At 45.9% G+C, this 9,765-nt stretch overlaps 1 protein-coding gene and 1 long non-coding RNA gene across 4 annotated transcripts in view; one reads left to right on the top strand and one right to left on the bottom strand.

The window, feature by feature from the left end:
• Positions 1-886: 886 nt before the first annotated feature.
• Positions 887-4,545, bottom strand: LOC142894957 (uncharacterized). Its single transcript, XR_012928145.1, has 3 exons — positions 4,450-4,545; positions 1,491-1,535; positions 887-1,035 (listed from the first exon to the last, which is right to left on the bottom strand). It is a non-coding gene; the product is annotated as an uncharacterized LOC142894957 (long non-coding RNA).
• Positions 4,546-4,901: 356 nt separating this feature from the next.
• The window catches only part of ecel1 (endothelin converting enzyme-like 1), a 31,886-nt gene continuing 27,022 nt past the window's right edge, over positions 4,902-9,765 (top strand). For all 3 annotated transcript variants that reach the window (XM_076036827.1, XM_076036826.1, XM_076036825.1), the window contains exon 1: positions 4,902-5,087. The gene's annotated coding sequence lies outside the window, so the exon portion shown is untranslated. The remainder of the gene's footprint in view (positions 5,088-9,765) is intronic.

The raw sequence follows: 9,765 nt of genomic DNA, 5'->3' as shown, positions 1-9,765 counted from the left end.
GATTTTTTTTTTTTAAGGGATTTTTTTTTTTAAGGGATTTTTCGCAAACATGTTTTCTCCAGACTGACGCTGATTGTCGCGCTAATGACTCATCTGAAAATGCGATCGCTCAATTGTCCGGGTTTTCGCAGCGTTTTCCTCAGGTAGGGAAATTGAGTTGACCCTTGTTGTCGCTGCTTGCGATCACCGTGCCAGGTTCTCAATTGACTGGAGCATAAAGCAGAGAGACTCAGGGGGAGGAAAGGACTCACGCAAGGTGGGAAGAAGAAAAAGAAGTAGAAAACTGCAGGACCAAGAGGGTATGACAGCCAAATTCTTGTCTGTCTGTTTATTCATTTGAGTTCTTTCATGTGGCTCAACATGCTGGCACCAACACAGCCATGCAGACTGTCCACTTGCACTTCACTTGAGAGTGAATTCCCTGTCAAGTTGATGGAATCCGAAGAGGGATTTTGACGGGCAGCTTAAAGAGGGAAATTTCCATTTGTTTGATTACATTTATTATACCCCATTTATTAGTCCATGAAGACAATTAAAAAATCGTATTAATTTGTTTTCACTTTGTTGTGCTTTAAAATCGCCATTAATTACACTTTTTAACACAAAAACATCAAGCTTTTATTTTGTTGATGGAGGATAAAAACCAACACAAAGAAAAGAGAGCAGAAGATGAAACACACACACACACATACACGCACACACACACACACACACACACACCCAAAGCCCTGAGGGGGACAGACAAACAGCTGAGGTACTTTATGTTGCTGGTGCGAGTAGACTGGAATATAAATGGTTCCTCCACTCCCCCCATTAGTCTGACTGACTGGACGGAGGACAGGTGGCGCTGGGGGGTGGGGCGATGGGGGGGTGGCGGGGGGGCGGGGGGGTGAGGGAGGGGACTCAGGTGGTGGGCAGACGTAGTGACGGAAACCTCCCGTCACCCTCCTCCTTTGTTTTTTCTTGCTCTCATCCAGGCCGGCGCTCCGGCTCGCTGGCACGCGGCGCTCATTTATCTTTGGCTTGGCCCAAAACCTGGAGCGCCTGGGAGAAATATGAACGTCGGGGCAGATCGTGGCTGGCAATGCTCAAATTAATCGTTTATGCAAATTTCACCTAAGTGCAAGGTGAAATTATTGCACCTGCACACACGTCAAATAATACTCCTGGATGAGTTTATGTCTCACTTTTTAGAAGTTATGCTCAAGGTAAAAGGTCCGTTCAGCACCGGACTCCTGCTGCCACCAGTTTGTTTAACCCCTGCTGCCCAGTACACCCAGTCTACTATTTCTGCACTGCTATGGCTGCTCCATTATCTCTGCGTCCCAATACTATCTATCCACATAGCCTCAGCGTCTCGGTATATTTAGCTGCTGTCTGAGGTCAGCGCGGCCTCACTGACTCACTGTAACTTGCGGCTCCTGCCTTGCTACTCCATCCTAATTAGTTTATGGAGCTCTGCTCTATCATAACAAATGAGAGCAACTCACCTTAACATGATGCAATGCTTGGCTTAAGAGCCGTTTCCTTTTCATCTGTAATCAAATAACATGGAAATAAAGTGGGATTGTTGTTATGAAAGGTACTTTGCTGGGAGTGCATCCAGTCCGTTAGGTTTAATTTACGCAGCACGCAATAAATGATAAAGTGCATTAAAGCGTAATATATCCTGTGAATTATTCTGATTTTATCATATCCCAAAGCGACGTGTTTTCCGGTGCTGTGTGCGTCTTTTCTTCCCTGTTAATTATCCTCCGCTAAATCAGCTCTTCTCACTGAAAGCAATTTCGGAGTTATCAGAGCGTCTCTGGTTCGACTTGCTCTGAGATATTTGCTTCATCTGGGACTTCCACGAATGGAGTGAACCAGGACAGAAAAGGATATTTTTAGACTCGCAGTCTTCAGCTCATCATCATCTCTAATGTGTTTGCCAAACGAAGGTGTTTTGGGGCAAGTTAACATAGTTCTTCTTCTTCCTCTGTCTTTGTGCGTCGCTGGCTGTGCTGTGGCAGCAGGTGTGTAAATATCACCCTGATGAACGTGACGTCGGCTGGACGTGCGGAGGGACCCAAACGCCACTCATCCATCCGCCGCTGCCTCTTGTCTTCGCTCAACTCAGACATTGATCCTGACTCATCTGCTCATCATCGACATCGCCTGACACACATCTCCCCTCTGCTCTCTGCTCTCCCGGGGCCACTCATTACAATTCTGGGTCTGTCCTGGCATCACTTTTTTGCCAAATGTCCTGCTGGTGCCCGCGCTGACAGCTGAACCCAAATTCACCGCTTCGCTGACTCGGATTATGGGCCAGTGGGCACCCAGTGTTGTCACCTGTTTGCAAAACGAGCCCAGAAACGGCTGGAGAATGTAGGATGAAATGGCCCCGAGTTAAAACAAACAAACAAACAGAAAAGGGCAAATTAAAAAAATCACGCGCCTGCCAAGTCATGAACTCACAGATAGGAAACTGCGCACTGAGTCAGTGGCCTTTATAGCTTTCAGAAAAAATAAGACATTAAAATGGAAAATATATAGGATGTCAACTTGAAAGACAATATTTTATTCTGAAAATCAGGTTTCATTTTTTGCACCGCTTGCTGGTGCGACATCTCATAATTTCACGGCCCCAGCTGAATACGAATGAACCCAAAGTTTGTATCAGGGGTTTAGGAGACAATAATCATTGAGTAATTGAAATGGTCAAGTGGTTTAATGTGATTACAAGTATGGATGCTGACTCGGTAAATTTCACAGAGCGTATTTTATTATTTTTTTGGTTATAGTCTTATAATTAGAACTTCAGGGCAAACCCCCCCGCCCCCCCCCCCCAAAAAAAAAAAAGATTTCTGATTTCATTTGCGAGACACAGTAGCAAAATGAAAGTGACACTGTTTTTCAACCATCTAACCACCACCAGAGTCCCTTAGTGACTTGTGAAAGAATAAATAAATAATTAATCAGTTCAGCCATCAATCAATCAATCAATCAATCAATCCATCCACAGGCATCTCAAAGCGCTTTTCACCTCAAAGAGAAAACCAAGTGAAAGTCATCGGTTCTGATTTCGTTGGACTTTGGACGTTTTCCTTCGTTGTTGCTCCTTTAACACCCACAAGGCCCACAACACTTTACAGTTCACTGCTGCCTGGTTTGAGATTCTGTATCGTGAGGCTGCATTTTTATCCAGTGACAGTCTGCCACACTCTGCTGTGTGTGTGTGCGCGCGTGTGTGTGTGTACACGTGGCTGCACTCCACGCTGCCACCTGCTGCCAGGCACAGATCAAGTGTAAACTTACTGCACCTCTGCTTCACTCTCGGCTCAAACTTTTTTCCTCTCCATGTCTTTGTTTATGTTCCAGAAAGCTCAGCCTTGCGCACTTAGGAGCCATTTTTAAAATGCGGCGCACCTTCTGTTACTACTCGCTCTCCATTCTTGTTGTCAAGTGAACAAACGAAAGGTCGAGAGTGTTTGTTTGCTCCAGTCGCCGGGCTGCCAATCTGCCTCCACTCCCTCTGAACACTGGGAGGTCGTAAAATCGTGCGGTTAGCAGCGACGTCCCATTTTTATTTTATATTTTTTGGCTTAATCTCATCAGGCGACTTTTTGGCCCGATTAGTTTTGGTTTGTGCAACTTTCAGGCTACTGAGTGTGTATTTGTCGGTGGTTACGACCAGGTTATTTTATGGAAATAGACGCTTTGAGTTCACCGCATGGAGCTGGAGCGCAATCAGTGAAATAGAGCCACTCACTCAGGACTGACTTGATGTTCGCTCCGAGAGCTGCTGGTCTCCATTTAAATCTGGATTATTGCAGCGGCAGAGGGTTCATTTTGCCGAGGTTAGTTTTTGACATGCTAATGAAAATAACATGCAAGGGGCGGCGAGGACCCTTTTTGCAGATGGACTGAGCTTTACGTCTTTCAATTCCACCTTCGTCCAATTTAATATGGCTTTTACCGGCCACAGGAAGTGCGACCTACATCCATTTGGATTCATCTCACTGCTCCATCTGGTTAAGTGCTCATTCAAGCCGTCTAAAAATTGCCAGGTAAAGCTTGAAAGAGGACTGGACGAGCCCTCTGTTCAGCACATTCAGGCTGACCAATCAAAATTGTGTGTGATGCGTCAAAACAACATGTGTGCAGGTTGGCAGATGTGGCAGGAAGCTGTTGGCATGATGAAGAAAAGCAGATTGGATTGTGAATTCAGAGTTACCTGAGTTTCTCTGACAATCTGACTAGAAATTCTGAATTAAATGGCTACTTTAGGTGATGTACAAGGTGATTTTTCAGTCCAGTGCGACAGCTCTTTTCCAAGTCAAACTTGTGTTTTGCACCATTTTTCAGCAGCTCGGTTTGGGATTTTGTGCCATAACAAAGTTGGACTGGCAGCACGGTGCGGTCACAACAACAGACTCATCCATCTATGTTTTCTGACTCACTAACCAGCCAAAATTCCGACTTCCGAGTTAAATCCAATCAGCCCCAATGGTCTCGTTTTGGGTTGCTCCAACTTCTGGATGTTCCAGTGTCCTGGGGGGGAGGGAGTGGGGGGGATCTGTAAAAAAAAAAAAAAAAAAAACCCTCATCAGATCATAATTCATAAGATCCAAGTTCTGAGCTACCATTGATCTCCCCTTCACAGAGATCCAGCCCAGCCACCTTGCAAGTTTTCTTCCTGTATTTTCAACCTGAAGACTGCCACTAAGAAGTTCCGGATCTCTTTTCTTTTTTCCTGCAACAGGGAAGCCACCAACACCCCCCCCCCCCCTCCCCCCCCACTCTCTCTCTCTCTCTCTCTCTCTCCCCCCCCCCCCCTCTCTCTCTCTCTCTCCCCTCCCACCCCCCTTCCTCTCTCTCTCTCCGTACATTCGGAGTGGTCGAGGCTGCTGCGGCGGCACAAGGCGGTGCGGATCCCCCGTGAGTGCCGCCGCTCCTTCCAGCGGGTTGGACGTGATTGTCCGGTGGGAACCGTCAGCGGAACGAATCTCTTCCATCTTTTACGCGCTCGGAGCAACGGCTATCTTCACCCACTTTCTCCCGGATATCTTGCCATTTAGCAGCCGGCGGGGTTTTCTCACCAGGTAAGAGGCTTTGCTTTCTCTTCAAGTTTGTGTCCTTTTTTGGAGGGGAGGAGGGAGACGCCGCCTGCACCTCCGAGCTGTTCGCTTGCTCCCTTCTCCAGCCCGGTTCATTCTGGTGGTTTGACGCGTCAGTGTGAGGACTACTGGGTGCCCAATATTTCACCTTGATTTTTTTAAATCCGGAAGGAAACTTGCGGAGCTTGGTTTTGAAGTCGGGACCGAGGTAGCTACAATAAGATGAGCGTTTTCTTCTCAGGTCTACGTACCTGGAACGTTTCGCCATTTCGCCCAGAAATGAATAAATGTTCTGACTGTCAACGATGGTTCAGTCCCCAATTTATCAGAGCGCGAAACACCCGGCTAAGTTCATTGTAAATGGATTATTGCACGGGTTTTTTTTGTTTTGCTTCCCCCCCCCCCAGGTTGAAACTGCTTCGGCTGGTGATTCGATCATTAAAGATTTATGAGACACCGTGATCCAGGTAGCGGTGGTCCAACGTGCTGCCGTGATGGTTTGACAGTTAAATATTAGGACCATTAGGTTTGTGCGCAGCAGCGGCAGGGAGCTCCGCGTCTTTACGCACGGCCACTTTTGTGCAGCAGACTATAAAGTTTGAGATTTTTTTTTTCTTTTTTTTCTTTTTTTTTTTTTAATCACACGACCGCTTCAGGCTCCCGAGTAAAGCTGGAATTCAAACTGTCTCTGCAGATCAGAAACAACCTTCAAATGGCCCATTAAAGAATATGCTTCAGTAAAAATAATAGAAATTTAAACAGTTCTCTCGTTCTTATCATCGTGTGTAAGATTAACTCTCGGTGACACAGTGTTAAGGTGGGAGAAGGGGTTTCTTGTTCTTCCACCCTCAGAGGAGCTGGAGGGTCAATGAGGTTAATGGATTTTATGCCTGCTGTTCCTGTGTGTATGTAGCCCAACTTGTGTATGTGTGGATGTTCGAGTGTGACTCCTCTTTATAACCGTTACCCTCATATCTCCTTCTCCTCCCTTCCACAAAAAATAACCAATAACCCCAGACAGTTTCTGACAGGGCACCTCGAGCGAGAGGTTGCCAGCCTGACACAAGTGCGAGGCGGCTCCGCCTCTTCTTCACATGTCTCCCTTACAAACAGGCGTCGGTGCTTTGCTGCTGCCTCTGGCGCCCGGCGATAAGGCTCAAGGGGTCCGACTCCAGCGCTTAACCCTCTGAGTGGCATGACTCTCCAGGGGCAGCGCTCTGTGACCGCCTTGATTAGGCCATAATAAAAACCACTTACAGGGGGGCTTTCAGGTGACATCACTGTCCCGGGTGGAGATGAAGGCGCTGAGGATCCCGCTGAGCTCCTATTTAGGACTAAATAACATCACATATCTGGACCAGAATGGTGGATTTATGAAAATGTTTGCCTGGAAAGTGCTGAAACTTGGCACACGCAGTGCCAAGTTTTTTAAGTCTGAGGTCTGAGGTGTGCTCAAAGTCGAGGGACAGGATATTAACCAAGACATTCAAGGTTTTGTTAGAAGTTGTTGGCTACTGTCCTCAAGTTTAGTGTTGATTTGAGCTAACCTGATGATAGTCTCCCTAGACCAATCTCAGATTACATTCTAGACTTGATGTTTTAAATCCCAGAGCATCAGAGGTCTGTTTAAAAGTAGTTTATGGTTCATGTTAGATTTGTGTTGTGCAAATGCAGAGATCTTTTGGAAGTATAGAGTTAAACGCTGCGAGTCTAGAATGGCAGAAGAATAAAGCTCGGGAAGTTTGGCATTGGCAGAGAGCAGGAGCTCGCAAAACTAAAAATAGCAGCAAGCGATCTACTTCAACACTTGTAATTACTATTATGTCTTATTGTTGCATTGCAGTACCAGGAACATTCGACTTGTGCATTATTTCTTACTGTATCTTCAGTAATCAAAGTGTTAGATATAACTGTTTATTTGTTTGTTTTAGAACGGCTCACTCTGCAGATTCTTTCATGTTTAAGCTTTGTTATGAATTGGCCCCTTGCCATATTGATCATTCTGGAACAAACTTCCTACATAAATGCTGGGAGAACAGTGATCCATGTGCTGAGTCTCTATCACGGGGGTTTATGAACCGACCCGGTCAGAGATGTCCATGTATTGATCGTCACTGATGAGGTCATAATATTTGAGCTGAGAGGAGAGGTTCACCCTCGAATGAGCCGGAATGAGCACCTTAGTAAATTCTCCCAAATACTCCCAGAGCTGTTGGGGGAGATGGAATTATGGCGTCAGATTTGTTAATCCTCATGAATTTCAAAGTCCACGATAATGAATCATAATAGTGCACCAATGCCAAGATGAATATATCGTGTTTAGGCATTGCGTCTCAGTCCATTTGTGTTAAAAAAAAAAAAAAAAAAAAATTAAAAAAGAATTTCAGGGCACTCAAAGGTGCCCAGTAGTGATAAGATTTATTGGTGATGTGTTGCAACTGACAAGGTGTCATGTATCACCAGGGAGCTAATGTTTGTGTGTGTGTTTATTTATTCATTTTTGGAAAAAATAATACTGTGTGTGTGTGTGTGTGTGTGTGTGTGCGTGTGTGTGCGCGTGTGTGTTAGTATAACTCTCAGGTATTAGCCCTTGTCATGTTGGGTAAATAGCCATTCATCACCCGTGCTGCTCTATGTGATGGTACTTCCAACATCCAATCCATTAGCCAAACGCCGGATATCCACTCTAGGAAGGGAGATGCGATGCATTCCTTCTGAGCAGCTATTCAATAATATTTACATTCCAATTAAATGCATAGAGCCTTTAAATGTGCACGGCGCTCATAAAGCTAGCTTCTGCTTTAATGTTATTGACAAAAATGAAAAAGAAAACGAAGCGGGACTTGTAACCCCAATTTATTATGTAGAATTGGGCTTCCAGAATTGTTTGGTCACGTTTGCCGCCAGTCAAGGTTAGTAACAGACATCCTGAGTTGTGTATATACACACAGCAAGGTTTGGACTTCAAAGATTGTATCCTTGCATACTGACCCATTCTGACCTCTGACCCCTGGCATCAACGAGGCATCCTCCTCACAATTGCAGCATCACTGGATACTTTCCATTTTTGGAACCATCCTCTGTAAACCCCCTAGAGATGGTTGTGAAGTGGTGAAAATCCCAGTGGACCGACAGTTTGTGAAATACCCGTTTGGCACCAACAGCCACGTTCGAAGCCACTTCTCCTCCTCCTTCCGCATTCTGATGCTCCGCTTGGACTCCAGCGAGTCGTCTTCCCCACGTCCGCAAACCTCAAGGTTCCGAGTGGCTGCCGTGTGATTAGCTGATTAGCTGTTTGTGCAAACAAGCAATCAAACATGAAACATATCACCCAATAAAGTGGCTGGCGGCTGTGTAATTTGGCCAATGTTCTCTCAGGGGGGAGGGGTCCAGAACCATAGCCAGAGCCCATCACCGAGATAAGAGATGGAGACGTTCTTGCTCTTCATTTGCGGAGCTCTCATGTCGCGTCGTCCTCATACGATCAATAAATGGGACGTGAAAAACGTCTGTGCATGCGCGCAGGCAGAGGACTGATGGATGATACGCTGGATTAACGGTGACACCGCACAGAGACGCACAACCACCCAACCCGCCTCCCCCTTCACTTCCCCCCTGGCCCACAGTCGCCCTCTGAGCTACACTTGTCAACACCGCTGCTGTGCTGCGAGGTGGAGCCGTGGCAGACGTGATCAGTGTTGTCGCCAGTCGCTGCTTCTCACCTGCCAGCCGTGAGCTTCGCCAGGGCCGGACTTGGACGCCACGCTCTGAGTGCTTTCCCCGTCCAATCCGAAACCACCCTCAGTTGAAATGCAGCAACGGAAAATGTAGGGCGATATGATAAAAATATGTGGGGGAAAATATTTCTGAAATAGGGGTAGATGTAGCAGACTACCACCTAGTGGAGATAAACCCCTCTTCAGGGGCATCAGAAAAGAGCAATGCACCTGTAGATACTGTGATGGTAATAATATACAGAGAACAAGTTACTTTTAAACATCTTTTTTTTTCTTTTTTCTTTTTTTAAAGTTGAAATGTGACACATTAGAAGCCAACTTAAAGTCAGACGATAAATGTTTTGGGTGTAATCCCTAATTTGTACCTTAATGCTCAGAATACTTGGACAGAAGCTTCTACTGGTGAAAAAAAACCCTCACACATCTGCTCAGTCACAACAGCCTCTGGTGTAAACTCTCTCTGACTGTCACACACAAGGTTTTGGTTCGGTGTCGACGGCCAGTGGCAGCCTGACAACTCATTATTCCTTATCTACTTAATTTGCTTTCCGTAATGTGAGAAAAATCTTGTCAGCGCTGAAGCTTGCTATTCTTCCGTGAGGAGATAACGTGGATCAATTCTCACAGATCCACTTGGCCGCAGTGATTCTGTCCCCGGAAATCACACACACACACACACACACACACACACACACACACACACACACACACACGACTCACAGCAGTTTGACTGTTTAAAATCCCATGTTATTGATTGGAATCGTGACATTTCCTCATGTATCATTGATCACCTACGTGACCGCGCAGGATGCTGTCAGATGCTGGTTTATTTACTTCTTAAGTGGTCTCATCCTGGTACTCCACACACTCACTCACGGTGCAACATTCCTCTGCATTCAGATACCAAACCCGTTTTTTGTTTATTT

Source organism: Nelusetta ayraudi, unplaced genomic scaffold (assembly GCF_046127955.1).
Source record: "Nelusetta ayraudi isolate G7.1 ecotype Tasmania unplaced genomic scaffold, CSIRO-AGI_Nayr_v1 ptg000048l, whole genome shotgun sequence".
In the NCBI taxonomy this organism is placed as follows: Eukaryota; Metazoa; Chordata; class Actinopteri; order Tetraodontiformes; family Monacanthidae; genus Nelusetta; species Nelusetta ayraudi.
Note: the sequence above shows the minus strand (reverse complement) of the source record. Positions and strands in the feature narration are given on the sequence as shown.